A 16,526-nucleotide genomic window follows, 5' to 3' on the forward strand; every position below is an offset into this window, starting at 1 on the left:
TTATGTTATTTTTCATATCTTTTCATAAGGTAAAACATAAGCAAGTTAGATTTGAGGTTTAGCCTCCTTAAGGTACTAAATCCCTTCATGGCCAAAACCTTGTGATAGGTTCCTACTAGTTCTAAGCAACATACAAGTATAAACATCAAGGAAAATATTCATATAACATCATAGAAGAGATCATAGACATGTTAGTTTTTTAAATTGAGCTTCTCTAGGTTTTAAGCCTCTTCATGGCCGAACCCTAAGGTAGAGTATTACCTAACTCCAAGCCTTATACAAGCATGAAATATCAAATTCATATTCATAACATATCATGAGGAAAACTTAAACATATTGGTTTTGGTTTTTAAGCTTCCATAAACCTTAAAAGTATCATAACCGAAATTTCTAAGGGAAAACTCTAGGTTATAAAATTCATATAAACTCAACAAAAACCATATAACCACTTGTACCACAGGTGAGGGGATACTCACATCCTCTTGCTTGGTCTTTTCCTAAGAGAAGGTACCCTTTTGTGAGAAGAAAGAAGAGAGCTCCTCCTCCTAGTGCTCCTTTGTGTTTTTCTTGCTTGTGAGAGGTAGATCTTGAGGGTTCCTTCTTGTGGTTTGGTTTTCTTAGGGAGAAAACCTTAGTTGGATTTTTGGGAAAGAAGAGAGGAGACTCTAGGTCACAGCAAGATGAGGGAAGGGAAGAAAAATGAAGTCCCTTCTTGATTTTCCCTATTATGCTAGGTGGAAGTAAGAAGCAAAAAGAGGTTTTGCTTTCCCCTCCTCTTAACTCATCTTTTATTCTCTTAATGATGAAGAAGTGTCTTCATTCATCCCCCTACTTCCTCTCCTCTCCTTCTCTCTTGTCATCCACGAAAATGAAAAGAGTGAGGAAGAAAAAAAACAACTTGTCTTGCTTTCTTAATCAAGAGAAGGAGGAAGAAAGCTACTTGATGTTTTCTTGCTTTCTTCTCTTAATCATGGTTTTATCTTTATCTACAATATTCATTCTCTATTTAACAATAACTCATGATGGTCTAGTGGTAATTCTATAATTCTTAGCTTAAGAAGGTTCAAGGTTCAATCCTTGACCAATTCTAAATATATATATATATATATATATATATATATATATATATTTCTATCTTATCTTCTTTTATTCTAAAAGAAAACTTCACCTACTTAGCTTAAGAATTCGTGGGTGTTACAGTACCCCATACCTCATAAAAAGTTCATCCTCGAACTTTAGAATAGTTCCGGGTACTTTTGTTTCATATCGTCCTCACGTTCCCATGTTGCCTCTTCGAACCGTTGGTTTTGCCATAGGACTTTTACTAAAGGTACTTCTTTGTTTCTTAACCTTTTGACTCCTTTATCCAGTATTTGGATGGGTTTACTTTCATAACTTAGGTCCTCTTGAACTTGTACTGTCTGAGGCTCAATCACTTGATCTGTACTGGAAATACACTTCTTGAGCATTGAGACGTGAAATACATTGTGAATAGCTGCCATCTCTTGGGGCAGCTCTAGTTCGTACGCCACTTGACCCACTCTTTTCAGTATCCGATATGGTCCCACATATCGTGGGCTTAGCTTGCCCTTCTTCCCAAATCTCATTATTCCTTTCATCAGAGCTACCTTGAGAAATACCGAGTCTCCGATACTAAACTATAACGGCCTACGCCGTTTGTCGGCATAGCTCTTTTGTCGGCTCTGAGCAGTTTCTATTCTCTGACGGATATTCTGTATAGCTCGGGTGGTGTCATCGATGAAATCCATTCGGAGCCCCAGTTCTTTCTTTTCCCCACCTTCGTACCAGCATATAGGTGACCTACATTTCCTTCCATACAGAGCTTCGTAAGGCGCCATTCCAATGGTAGTTTGGTAGCTAATATTATAAGCAAATTCCGCCAAACATAAATATCGGCACCAACTTCCCTTGAAGTCTAAAGCGCAAGCTCGTAACATGTCCTCTAGTACTTGGTTCACCCTTTCTGTTTGTCCGTCAGTCTGAGGGTGGAAGGCCGTACTGAACAACAGCCTTGTGCCAAGAGCCTTCTGAACACATTCCCAAAAATGTGAGATAAAGCGACCATCTCTGTCAGAAATAATGGTCTTAGTAATCCCATCTAGTCTGATAATTTCCTTAACATATAATTGGGCTAATTGCTCTGTTGAATATGTCATCTTGATTGCTAAAAAGTGTGCGGACTTCGTCAATCTGTCCACGATCACCCATATAGCATCATACCCAATGGTTGTCTTGGGTAGTCCTGAGATAAAGTCCATGGAAATGTCTTCCCATTTCCATTCGGGAATTTGAATTGGCTGCAGTAACCCTCGGGTCTCTGATGTTCTGCTTTGACCTTTTGGCACGTCAGGCAAGAACTGACATACTGGGCCACATTTCTTTTCATGCCGAACCACCAGAATTTATTCTTCAAATCTTGGTACATTTTGGTGGAGCCTGGATGCATCGCATAAGGGGTTGCATGAGATTCCGCAAATATATTTTTCCGCAACTCTGGGTCATCGGGTATGCATAACCGATCTCGGAGATAGAGTACTCCATTATCAGCGACACGAAAACCGTTATCCTTCCCTTCTAGCACCTCTTGCTTGATCCTTTGGATGCTCGGGTCGCGACCTTGCTTCTCTAATATGTCGTCAAACAGCGTTGGAGCTATCATCTGTAACGCCCCACCCCTCTTGCTAAGGCCACGGGGGTTACTTTACCCTACTTAACAACTTATTAACTTATTACAGCGGAAGTCTTACTTGTAAATTTTTGAAACATAGAATCCATATGTCATACTTTACATTATTTCAAGACATATAGGAATTAACATGATAAAATGTCATGGAGTTACAATCATAAAAATATCAACTAAGCACAATTCATATTTAATGAAAGCAGGTCTTTTCTTCTTTAGCCAGTCACTACCACACACATCCTGCTAGTCCCTCCTGCAGCTCCCCAAGCTTATCCAACCTTTGCCCTTATCTGTGGTACAAGAAAGTAAGCTGTGAGCACTCATGGCTCAGTAAGTTCCTTTCCTACTCACAAAATCCGTATAGCATGTCAACAATCACAAAGCATATATCAAAGCATAAAGTATCATAGCATATCATACATGATCATCATACGTATCATGAGCACAATCATAGATATCATGGCATAAACATGGCATAAACACAAGGTAGCATGGCATATCATAGCATGATCATCATACTCATCATGGCATATTGATAAAGTATATGCAAGGTGAACTTTTAAAACATGCATCATGTCTTTTTAAAACGTATAGTATAGATACTTAAACATAATCTCAACATAAGAGGGGATCCCGGCTTGTACCACGTACATAAATGCGCGCATCCTAGTAGGTCCATGGTAGCAAGTCTTGAACCCTACAAGGCATATACTAGGCCCGTTTCTTAGTCCATCAACCTAGGGGCACTTAGGAGCCCATCCCTAACAAGGCCCGTTTCTTAGTCCATCGACCCCGGGGCGCTTATGGAGCCCACCCTTGGTACAAGCCTTAAAAGTAAAATAGCATGTCATATTTACATAGTCCATATCACTCATGTCATATTCATGTCATGAAGAGTGCTCTTGATCCCACTTATAGGGAAGCAACTCTTTTAGGCATAGCTTAAAGCATGTATATTTGAGCACACAGCATATCATGATTTTGAGCACACAGCATATCATGAACACATGCATAATTAAGCATACAACCTATCATGAGTTTAAGCACACAGCATATCATGAATTTGAGTACATAGCATATCATGAGTTAAGCACATAGTATATCATGAATTTGAGCACATAGCATATCATGAGTTTAAGCACATAGCATATCATGAATTTGAGCACATAGCATAGCATGAGTTTAAGAACACAGCATATCATGAACTTGAGAACATAGCATATCATGAAATTGAACACACAGCATATCATGAAATTAAGCACATAGCATATCATGAAATCAAGCACATAACATATCATGAAATCAAGCACACAGCATATCATGAATAGGACCTAACATATATAAATGAACATCACAGCATGTCATACTCTCCACATATCATAAAGCATTGCATGTGAAGTTCATGGAAGAACACAATTAGGTCTCTAACCCCAGTAACAAGTGGTGGCCGAAACATGTAAAGATGGTTTAGGTTATCAAGCAACAAAAGAACATGTGAACCCTAAACATCTATCATTTCTTATGACATAAGAGGCATCTTAAGCATGTTAGGTATAGGTTCCAAGCTTTCTAGGTCCCTTTTCATAACCTGGCCGAAACTCATTAAGCCTCCTTTTGGGTTATTAACAACATACAAGCATGAACAACCCTAACAATTTTCACATCATATTCCATAAGAAACCACTTAAGCATATTTGATTTAGGTTCTAAGTTCTCTAAACCTTTAACCTTAACATGGCCGAAACCCTAGCAACATGTTTCTAGGTTACAAGCAACATGAAAAGGTTGATCTTCATACTAACATATCAATACATATCATGAGAATCACCATAAGTACTTTTAGTCTAAGTTTCAAGCTTCTCAAGCCTTTTAACCTAATGTGGCCGAATCTTGTAAGCATGGGAATTAAGTTTCTAGTGGCATATTAGCATGAAGACCATAAGAACTTTCCTAGTATTCATTTCAAGGAATAAGATGGACCACTTAGTTTAGAAATTTAAGCATCCTAGGTCTTAAAAACAATTGTGGCCGAATGCTAAAGAACAAGGATTCAAGTTTCAAGCAACATGTGAACATTAATTTATTTCATATCTCTTCATCAAGTAGATCATAAGTATCTTAGACTTGATTTAAACTTTCCTAGGGTTCAAGTCACAAAATGGCCGAATCATCATATACATAAGAAATATTGTTCAACTTAACCTAAGATCATGGCATGTCATATTAGCTTCATATCTTGTCTTATGAGAATCATAGCATGCTTAAATTTTTAGGTTTAAAGCCCTTCTAGGCCCTCAACTCTATCATGGCCGAATGTACATGAATATGGAATTAAGTGTAAATTGACATACAAGTGGGAAAAACATTAACAACACCATTTATCATGAGGTACACATCATAAGAACAAGGGAACATGCTTGGTTTAGGTTTAGAGCTCTTCTAGTTCTTTTGTTCCTTCTATGCCGAAAATCTAAGTTCATAAATTTATGTTCTAACTAAACATTCTAGCATGAAATATTAGTTTAATCCTCCTACCAAAAGGTACATAACATAAGCAACATCATGAACATATCTTAGTGGGTTTTCAAGGTTCTTTAAACTCTTTCTTTTTGTTTGGCCGAAACCCTCATGAAACAACCATAGGTTTTTAAGAAATATTTTTACATAACAATCACGTAGCTATTGTACCACAGGTGAGGGGAATTTACATCCTTTCAGTTGTGGTTTTTCTTAAGGAGGAAAGTGTTCTAGTTGTTAAGGAAGGAAGAAGTTTCTTCTTCTTGTGCCTCCTTCGATTTCCTTTGCTTGAGAGGGCTAGAACTTGAAGATTTCTTCTTGGAAATTAGCTTCCTTGGAGAAGAACTTGACTTAGTGCTCAGATCAAAGAGTGGGAGGATCTCCTAGTCTCGGTGAAGAAAAGAAAAGGAGGAAGGAGGAGGAAGAATGAGGAAAATGAGAGATTCACTTCTCATTTTTCTATTTATTCATCATGAGAAGAATTTATGCCTTCATTAATCTTTCCCTTAATTCATCCATTACTCCTCTCTTGATTCCCATGAAAATGAGGAGAGGGAAGGGTGGGGAAGACAACTTGCCTTCTTCTTGTTCCTTCTCTTAACCAAGAGGGAGAAGAGGTGAGCAATTTGGTTTTCTCTTGCTTTTTGCTTTATTTTTTTCTTCTCTCCTTTAACTAACATTTTTATTCCTTCCTATGCATATGTTACTCTCTATCCTAGGGGTGATCATGCCATTAATCTTTCTCCATTATTAGTGGGAGGTTCAAGGTTCAATCCTTAGCCTCCACCTCTTACCTCTTATTTTTATTTTGTTTCTTACTCTTCTTTTTCTCTTATTCTTTTTATTTATTTCCATGCTCTTAATGAGAATAATACTCATGTATTTATAAAAATTAGTGGGTGTTACAGTACCCCATACCTCATAGAAAGTTCATCCTCGAACTTAGAATAGCGATGGATATCTCCGTTTCATATCATCTTCCCTTTCCCACGTAGCCTCTTCGTGCCGTTGATTTTGCCACAGGACTTTTACTAAGGGTATTTCTTTGTTCCTTAGTCTGTTGACATCTCGATCCAATATCTGAATTGGTTGACTCTCGAATGTCAAGTCCTCTTGCACTTGTACTGCCTGTGGTTCAATCACTTGGTCGGTGCCCAGAATACATTTCTTTAACATCGAAACGTGGAACACGTTGTGAATGGCCGACATCTCTTGAGGTAACTCTATTTCATAGGCCACCTTGCCGATTCTTTTCAGAACTTGGTATGGTCCCACATAGCGCAGACTTAGTTTTCCCTTCTTGCCAAACCTCATAACTCCTTTTATAGAAGCTACCTTGAGAAATACAAAGTCTCCGACGCTGAATTCCAATGGTCTTCGTCGTTTATCTGCATAATTCTTTTGTCGGCTTTGTGCAGTTTCTATTCGTTGGCGGATGTTCTGTATGGCACGGGTGGTGTTATCGATGAATTCGGTTTGAAACCCCATCTCTTTCTTTTCACTGCCTTCGTACCAACATATAGGGGATCTACATTTCCTCCCGTACAGAGCCTCGTAAGGTGCCATCCCAATAGTAGCCTGGTAACTATTGTTGTAGGCGAATTCCGCTAGGCATAGATATCGGCTCCAGCTCCCTTTGAAGTCTAATGCGCAAGCTCGTAACATGTCTTCTAATACTTGGTTAACCCTCTCCGTCTGTCCATCGGTCTGAGGGTGGAAGGCAGTACTGAATAATAGCTTGGCACCCAGAGTCTTCTGGACGCCTTCCCAGAAATGTGAAACAAAACGACCATCTCTGTCTGAAATGATGGTCTTAGGAATCCCATGTAACCTAACAATTTCTTTGACGTATAATTGAGCCAGTTGCTCAATGGAATAAGTCATCTTGTTTGATAGGAAGTGGGTGGATTTGGTTAGTCTATCCACGATTACCCATATAGCGTCATAGCCGTTCGTTGTCCTGGGTAGTCCTGAAATGAAGTCCATAGATATATCTTCCCATTTCCATTCTGGAATTTGGATAGGCTGTAGTAATCCTCCCGGCCTCTGGTGTTCTGCTTTAACCCTCTGACAGGTCAGGCAGGCACTGACGTACTGAGCCACATCTCTTTTCATACTGGACCACCAGAATTTCTTTTTTAGATCCTGGTACATTTTGGTGGATCCCGGATGCATTGCACAGGGCGTGGAATGAGCTTCTTCCAATATCTTCCTTCGTAGCTCAGGATCCTCGGGAATACATAATCGATCCCTGAGATATAATATTCCACTGTCCGTGATACGGAACCCGTTATTCTTTCCTCCTAAGATCTCTTGTTTAATCTTTTGGAGGCTTTGGTCATTAGTTTGCTTCTCTAATATATTATCGAATAGGGTGGGTGCTATGGTCAGGGTGGAGAGTTGTCCGGAGATAATCTCGACTCCGTGACATAAAATATTCCTCGGTTTCCTGATAGATTCGACTACCGGTTTGCCTTCAGTATTAAATAAAACTTTAGCATATTGACTAGAATTAGGCGGCTGACCCGTGATGACTGTAGAGGCGCTTGCCACATCTTCTTTAGTAAGCGAGAAAACCCTGGCGGGGCTTCCAATCTCCCTTAGCTGATCAAAGTCCCTTCTATAGCAGTTTGCATCTGGTGTAGTTGTGGAGGGGCACTCCTGTTCTGGTTATTCTGTTGGAGTGGTGCCTGGAACTGAGTGGGACAGTCCCTGGCCAAATGTCCTTCCCGTCCACAATTATAACATTTTCTTGTACCTTTGTGACATAATCCGGAATGCAGCTTTCCACAAATAGTACACTAAGGGTACCACGGTTGTTTATTCGCTGGGCCACTTTTTGCATTGTCCCATTGCTTCCTTTTCCCGGTAGATGTCCCCTTCCAGTTTGTCTTGCTGCCTGAGGGTCTCTGTCCTTCTGTTTGGGACTGACTCTTATTCTCGTTCATTGCTTTCTGATAGTGTTCTGTGATTAGGGCACTGCTGACTAGTTCCTCTGTAGTCTGCGGTCTATTAACTCCGTCGACCACATTTAATGCTATATCGGGTCGAAGCATCTTCAGCATCAGTCTGACCCTTTCTCTTTCTGTGCGAACCAATTCTGGACAAAGGCGTGCCAAACGGTTGAAGCGTTTTACCGCCTCGTTTACTGATAGGTCACCTTGCCGAAACTCGGTGAACTCGTCATAGTGTCGGTTCGTCACTTGCATATGGAAGAACTCTTCAAAGAACTCTGTCTCGAAGTCCATCCATGTCATCAGATTAATCTGTCTCTTAGCCTTTACTCTTTCCTACCACATCCTTGCATCTCCGGAAAAACAGAACGATACACATTTGATCTTTTCCGGTACAGGCCAGTCCAATAGCTCTACTATACTTTCTACTGTCTTGAACCATGCCTGGGCGTCCCATGGCTCGCAAGTACCTGAGAAATTCTCCGGTTTCAACCTTAGCCACTGGATCAAGTAGGTCTCCTGTCGGACCACCGGAATAGGGGCTATCGGCGGTATTGGTGTGACTACTGGAATAATGGGCACTGCGTTCTGATTCACTGGCGGGGTGACAGGATTTTCTTACTGACCCATTAGAGTCGTGATCAGCTGTTGCTGCTCCGTGATCTGGCGCTGAAGGTCGGTAACTACCTGTGTCAGATCCGGTGGAGTCGCTGTCTCGTCTGCTCGAGTAGTGCGTCTCCTAGCCATGCTTATCTTCATTAAACGACAATAAATTATCGTTATTTCTATCCACGTTAACATAAGGTCGTTATCATTCTTATTCTACCATCATGCATACCTCTCCTATAGTTGTGACTTATCATAATCAGACAGGATAAGTAAACATGCATAATATTAAGGCATCATAATCAAAAGAATTTTAACTTAAACATATAAATTCTTACTTGGAGCGGCAGGAGGAAGGCTTGACATGTGTGTAGTGAGAGGCTAACTTGGCTCTGATACCATACTGTAACACCCCGCCCCTCCTGCTAAGGCCACAGGGGTTACTTTACCCTACTTAACAACTTATTAACTTATTACAGCGGAAGTCTTACTTGTAAATTTTTGAAACATAGAATCCATATGTCATACTTTACATTATTTCAAGACATATAGGAATTAACATGATAAAATGTCATGGAGTTACAATCATAAAAATATCAACTAAGCATAATTCATATTTAATGAAAGCAGGTCTTTTCTTCTTTAGCCGTCACTACCACACACATCCTGCTAGCCCCTCCTGCTGCTCCCCTAGCTCATCCAACCTTTGCCCTTATCTGTGGTACAAGAAAGTAAGCTGTGAGCACTCATGGCTCAGTAAGTTCCTTTCCTACTCACAAATTCCGTATAGCATGTCAACAATCACAAAGCATATATCAAAGCATAAAGTATCATAGCATATCATACATGATCATCATACGTATCATGAGCACAATCATAGATATCATGGCATAAACATGGCATAAACACAAGGTAGCATGGCATATCATAACATGATCATCATACTCATCATGGCATATTCATAAAGTATATGCAAGGTGAACTTTTAAAACATGCATCATGTCTTTTTAAAACGTATAGTATAGATACTTAAACATAATCTCAACATAAGAGGGGATCCCGGCTTGTACCACTGATGTGCGTAGATTATATACTCTTTTATGCATGTTTTTACGCACATTTACATACTTTGAGCATGCTTGATCTATGCATTTGTATACTTCCAGCTTTCCTTTTAGCATATTTACTCTTTTGGTTCGGAGATCTGCTTTTTGTGCATTTACTGTACGCAGGAGTCGATTTGGTGAAGAATTTATATCTTTGGGCAAGCCTTGGAGGAAACAAAGGGAGAAAGCACCAGGCCGTGTACCTCACACGACCCTGCATTGGTATGGAGCTCGGGCCGTGTGGGGTTTGGCACCAGCAGAAGAGAAAGATGACATGGCCGTGTGAACCTCACACGGCCGTGTCAAGATTTGAAGTCAACCAGAGCAGAAGCCTTACATGGCTGTGTGGATCTACACGGCCGTGTGAGACTTCCAGAGACCAAGCAGGCTGTGGTCGTGTGCACCACACGGCCGTGCAGCATTTCCAGAGACCAAGCAGGCTGTGGCCGTGTGCACCACACGGCCGTGCAGCGTTTCCAGAGAGCAGAAGGGTTCTGGCCGTGTGGAGTCACACGGCCGTGCAGGTTTGGCAGAGAGGGAACTGGACATGGCCGTGTGAATCTCACGGGGCCGTGTGGCGCCCGATTCCCTCCTCTATTTAAACCCTTCTTCATGAATTGGAAGGGGATCTCTCCCCCTTTGGCAGAAAGCAAGATTTGGTGGTTTCCTCCCATTCTTGGGAGGATTTCTGGGCGATTCTAAGGGAGATCTCGACGATTTCGACTCCGGAGTGAGGATTGGATCCGAAGACAAGGCTTCTTCGTAGATAAGCTTTCTCTTTCCCCCTCTTCTTGTTTTCTTGGATTGGGGATTCAAAGAATGCTTGTAATCTCTATTTCTTCGGATTTTCTTCCTCGATTCATGGAGTAGATCTTGTATTCTAGGATTAAGGGAGTATTTGTAAGATGGATTGATGTAATCTCTCATGGATTTGCCATTTTCTTGTTTCAATGACATTATCTTGCTTGTATCAATTAGATCTTGAATGATTGATGGTGGTTTGTGCGTAATTCTCATTCTTGATTGATTGTTTGGATTTCTTATGGACTTGGTAAGGATAAACTCTCACTCGATCATCCGAGGGATCCATGTGCAAGCCCGTGTAAGGACGTTTGAGAGATAATCTTGAAGGGGAAATAGGAATATTCAAGAGAGTAGGATGGATTCTATGATTAGCTTCTTGTATCTTTGTAGATTAATAAGTTGTGGGCTTCTATGTTGATATCCGAGGAAGGCATAGTAATAGGTGCGCTTCTGTGTAAGGACAACGTAGGTTCATGTCTCATTAATCCTATTTAGATACATTTCTCAGTCCTTAGCCGGTTGTCTATTGCAAGAGGGAACCGGCAACTTTCTACATGTTTGGTAATTGAGGAATAAGAATTGGTGAACCATTTACATTCAAGAAATCTTACAAAGAAACCGAAACTCCTAGAATCTCCCTTTATCATAACCCAAAACACTAAACTCTAGTTTGTTGATCTCTAATCTTAGATTTGTTTACCTTTACTTTGCTTTTGAAATGATTGGATAGTTGTTTAGCTAATTCGCATTGAGACATTCCTAGTGCTTATTCCAGTCCCTGTGGATACGATAATCTTTTATATTACTTGCGACATTTCCGTATACTTGCGGAGCGTAACAAGTTTTTGGCGTCGTTGCCGGGGACTGCGCTATAACATTAGGAATTATCAATTGAGCTAGACTAAACATAACATTTGTTTTCCTTTCATATTGTATAGTTGTAACTAATCATTAGATTTCTGTTTTTTTTTACTGTCTTGTATAACTTTTACTTCTTGCTAATTCTTTGTGTACAAACTCAATTCTGCATTTTTGATTCTTCTATTTTCCTTTTTGTGTCGAATTGCTATCCGCTATCTTGTTCTTGTGTATGCGAAGATCTAACTTTGCAGGGGAATTCTTTCCTTTTGACCCTGAGATTGATAGAACTTTCCATAAAAGAAGAATTCTGCAAAGGCAAATTGAAGAACAGGAACATTTGAACATGGCAAATAGACCACTCAAGGACTATGCAGCACCCTATGCAAGAGGTTTCCGATCTAGTATTTCAAGACCTTCAGTGGAGGCTAATAACTTTGAGATCAAACCCGCAATCATATCTATGGTGCAGCAGAACCAATTTGGTGGAGGACCTCATGAAGACCCCAATCAACATTTAGAGGTCTTTTATGAAATATGTGGGACCATGAAAATGAATGGAGTTCCTTCAGATGCAGTTAGATTACTGTTATTTGGGTTTTCTCTAAGAGATAGGGCAAAGCAATGGCTGAATTCTTTGGCCCCTAATAGCATCACCACTTGGGAGCAGTGCGAGCAACAGTTTCTTGATAAGTTCTACCCACCAAGCAAAACAGCTCATATGAGGAATTTAATTGCAAGCTTCAAGCAAACTGACTCAGAATCTCTTTTTGAAGCATGGGATAGATATAATAGTATGCTCAGACAATGCCCACATCATGGGTTGGAAAGATGGTTAGTGTTGCACACTTTTTATAATGGTATCAATTATCATACCAAAGTGTCCCTTGATTCAGCTGCTGGAGGGGCACTTATGAATAAAAGTTTAGATGAAGCCGAAGAAATCATTGAAAGTGTAGCACAAAATCATCATCAATGGGCAAATGAAAGAAGTGGTGGCTACTCCTCTGTAAACCCAACAATTAAAGCATCAGGGAAGTTTGATGTAGATGCAGTCACTCTTTTGTCTGCAAAATTGGATGCTCTTACAAAGAAATTTGAGAACATGGGGACTAGTGCTAATATGGTCAATGCTATTAGTACATCTTGTGAAGTATGTGGGAGTTCAGAGCATTCAAATGACTCATGTCCATTGGGAGCTATCACTGCACAAATCAATCAACTAGAACAATACGATGCAATCATGAGCTACAATCAAAGGCAGAATAACCCATACTCAAATACTTATAACCCTGGATGGAAGAGTCATCCAAATTTTTCTTACAGAAACAATCAAGATCAAGGACCATCTATGGGGGCAAGACCAAATTTTCAAGCTGGGCAACAAAATTTTCAACATTTATCTTCTCAAGGCTTACCAAAGTCAAATGTTGAAAAGATGCTTGAAGAAATTATCTCAAATCAGGATGAAATGAAGCAAGATTTAGCAAAGCTCATTCAGAGAATGGATAATTCTGAAAAGCATCAAAAGATCCAGGACAGTCAAATTGCCCAACTAGCTTCCTCATCATCCAGAGCACCAGCACAGCTTCCAGGAAAACCTGATGTGAATCCTATGGAGCATTGTAATAGGATTGAGCTTAGGAGCGGACGGACCTTGGGAGACTCCCAAGTGACTGCTTCAAAAGGGAAACAAAAAGAAGAAGAGCTCTCTCCTCCTATACCAAATCAGATTCAAGCTAATGAGGAGAGTACCATTGAGGTTGAAGAGACTCTTCCACTGAACCATCAGAGCAAAGCTGTCCCTTTTCCTCAGAGACTTACAATGCTCAAGAAGGATGAAGAATTTGGCAAGTTCCTAGAAAAAGTTAAGGAAATTTGTGTAGAGGTACCTCTTATTGACGCCATTCTACAAATGCCTAGATTTGCCAAATTCCTGAAGGATCTCATGTCAAATAAGAGAAGAAGAGGAGAGGTCGAGACCATTGCGCTTAGTGAGGAATGTAGTGCTATTTTTGAGAAGAACACTTCTCCAAAACTGAAGGACCTAGGGAGCTTTTATATTCCTTGCAACATAGGGAAGGAATTTTTTGAAAAAGCTTTTTGTGATTTGGGGGCGAGTGTTAGCCTCATTACCTATTCAATTTGTAATAAATTAGGTCTCAAAAACATTAAACTTACTACCATGGCACTTCAACTTGCCGATCATTCCTGCAGGTACCCTTTGGGTATTATAGAGGATGTGCCGGTAGAGGTGGATGGGAATGTAATTCACACAGATTTTGTCATGTTGGACATGGAAGAGGACCCCAGGATTCCTATCATATTAGGAAGACCTTTCCTTGCTACAGCTGGAGCTATAATTGATGTCAAAAATCATAAGCTTTCTTTGGTAATTGGTAAGGAAAAGTTGGAATATGATTTATCTAATATCTCTAACCATGTCTCGTCTCTTTTAAATGCTTGTAGCAGGACAAGCATTTATAAACTTGAGGAATGGAATTTCCATCCTCATGGAAGGCCACCAAATGAAGGAGACAATGAGGTGGAAGATGTTGGGAGAAGATCTCCCAACGGAAACGAAAAGTATATCTGTCCTCCAAGGGCGAGGAAAAGGAGCGAATGATTAAGTTTGGTCGAGCTAAAGACCTTAAACAAGCGCTTCTTGGGAGGCAACCCAAGGGTTCTTTTAGTTAGTTTTGATTTGTGTTGTAATTTCTTTTAGTTTGATGCATTCTTTTGATTCTGTTTTCAGGTTAGGTGCAAAACAGAGTCGGGCCGTGTGCTATACACGGCCAGGCAAAGGTTGCAGAGAAGGAAAGTGTTTGGGCCGTGTCATCCAGACACGGCCGTGTGGGATCTCCCGAGAGGAAAAAGGAATAGGCCGTGTCATAGACACGGCCGTGCAAAGAATCCCGAGAGGAAAGATGGAGAGGCCGTGTCCCAGACACGGCCGTGCGAGGAATCCAGAGAAGGAGGAGGGGGAGGCCGTGTGGATCTACACGGCCCGTGCAAAGAATCCCGAGAGGAAAGATGGGGAGGCCGTGTAGATCTACACGGCCCGTGTAGGAGAACTATTAAAGTTTACCTCCTACCTCACACGGCCAGATCTTGGCAGTGTTCCGCACACCCCCAACTCTCCAAAACATATCTTTCTCTCCCAATTTCTTAAAAACTCCTCTCTAATCTCTCAAGATCTCTTAGATCCGATTCTCCTCCTCTCTAAGACTTGGACTTTTTATTCTCTTAACCTAAGATCTTTTGTTCTTTGAAGTTTTGTTCTTTGAAGTTCCACAACTCTAAATAATTCTTCCCCTATCTAAACTCATCAAGATGTCCAATATTTTGAAGAGATTACGCAAAGGAGGTGGTGGATCTAGTGGAGACAAAGAGAAGGAGCCATCAAGAGACAAAGGAAAACAACCAGTGAAGGGCAAAGGCAAAAGGACTTCACGCAACGAAGGTAATGACAATGAATTCAATATTGTGTTCAGAAATGATGATCAAGTAACTAGATTTGCAATTCTTGTCAATAGAAAGATAGTGTGTACTAGATATATGGACCCAACTGTTCTTGATATGCTTGGAATTAGGGAAGATGTAGATTTGATGATTGGGTTTTTGGATTGGAGTGATATTATGTACACACATTTGCCTACATATCCTCGTCTTGTTTTGGAATTTTTAAGTTCATTGGATGTCCATTTTACTAATGAAGATGATTATTTTGGAAAAATCTCTTTTAGATTAATGAATCAAGAATTTCTATGGGCATTTAGTGACTTTAATACTTGTTTTGGAATAACCACCGGAAGCCCTCGTAGGTTTGATCCAAGGTTTAATTGGAATCATTTTTGGAATGCAATAACTGGGTTAGATCAACCTTATGAGCCTTCAAGAGCTAAAGCCTCCCATATGCAAAACCCCATCTTTAGGTATCTACATAGAGTCATGAGTAAAACTATTTTTGGTAGGGGAGAGAGTGATGGAGTGGTTAAGAAGATAGAGCTTTATGCTTTATGGGCTATGCTTTATAAGGTTGAATTTGACTCTGGTTTTGATTTTGTTCAAACCTTATTGCGATCAGCTAGGGCATCATCGGGATCAATCGTTTTTGGTGGTTTGATTACCCGAATAGCTTGTAATTTAAATCTTGATGTTGATGGGTTGGAAATAATTCATGGTAATGACATGATTGACATTGATACATGTCTTGCTATGAAAATGATCGTTCGGGATGAGAATGGTTTCGCGTTTCCTAGGAGTGGTTCTCCTTTACCCCTTCCTTTTCCTGAACGAACTACTATTCGCAACTGGGCTAATTGGGTAATTTCTAAGTTAGATTTTGAGGATAACCCTTCTATACCTGGAGACGCTGAGCCACATTATGAACCCTCGTCATCTGGACATACGCAGCCTTCTAGTTTTATGGAGCCTGCTAGGCATTCTTTTGCATATGGCACGGGATCTTCTAGGTTCGATTTTTCAGATTTTCGTACGTCTCTAGAATCACTTCATGAGAAGCAAGATTCCCAACGGAAAATGTTGGAGGGGCGCTTCTCTTTATCTGATGATCAGTTTAGGGAGGTACAAAATCATTTTCAGTTTACGAGGAATTTTCAAGGTCAAGTGGCCGAGTTTGTGCAGGATTATGATACTGATCAGGCTAGGATGAGAGATTTTATGCAGAGTATGACGCTTACTAGCCAACAAGTTGATGCTTTATATGAGTATCATAGATCCTTGGGTGAGATTCCAGGTTTTCCTAGTTTTCCTATTGGCCAACCACATCGTAGACCTCCTTTCCCTCGTCCACCTCCACCTCCTCCACCACACTGATTTCATCGAGACGATGAAAAGTTTAAGTCTGGGGGGGTGTCATGTATTGTTTAGTTTGGTTTTCAGTTTTTAGTTTTTGATTAGTTTTTCATGTTGGTTCTTATTTTCATTGCTTGTTGCTTTATTTTGCTTGTTTTT

General features: G+C 40.4%; 1 non-coding gene across 1 annotated transcript; it reads right to left on the reverse strand.

The window, feature by feature from the left end:
• Positions 1-12,268: 12,268 nt before the first annotated feature.
• On the reverse strand, positions 12,269-12,374 carry LOC122007561. The gene has a single exon (XR_006119034.1). It is a non-coding gene; the product is annotated as a small nucleolar RNA R71 (small nucleolar RNA).
• Between the last annotated feature and the right edge of the window lie 4,152 nt (positions 12,375-16,526).

Source organism: Zingiber officinale, chromosome 7B (assembly GCF_018446385.1).
Source record: "Zingiber officinale cultivar Zhangliang chromosome 7B, Zo_v1.1, whole genome shotgun sequence".
NCBI classification, from domain to species: domain Eukaryota; kingdom Viridiplantae; phylum Streptophyta; class Magnoliopsida; order Zingiberales; family Zingiberaceae; genus Zingiber; species Zingiber officinale.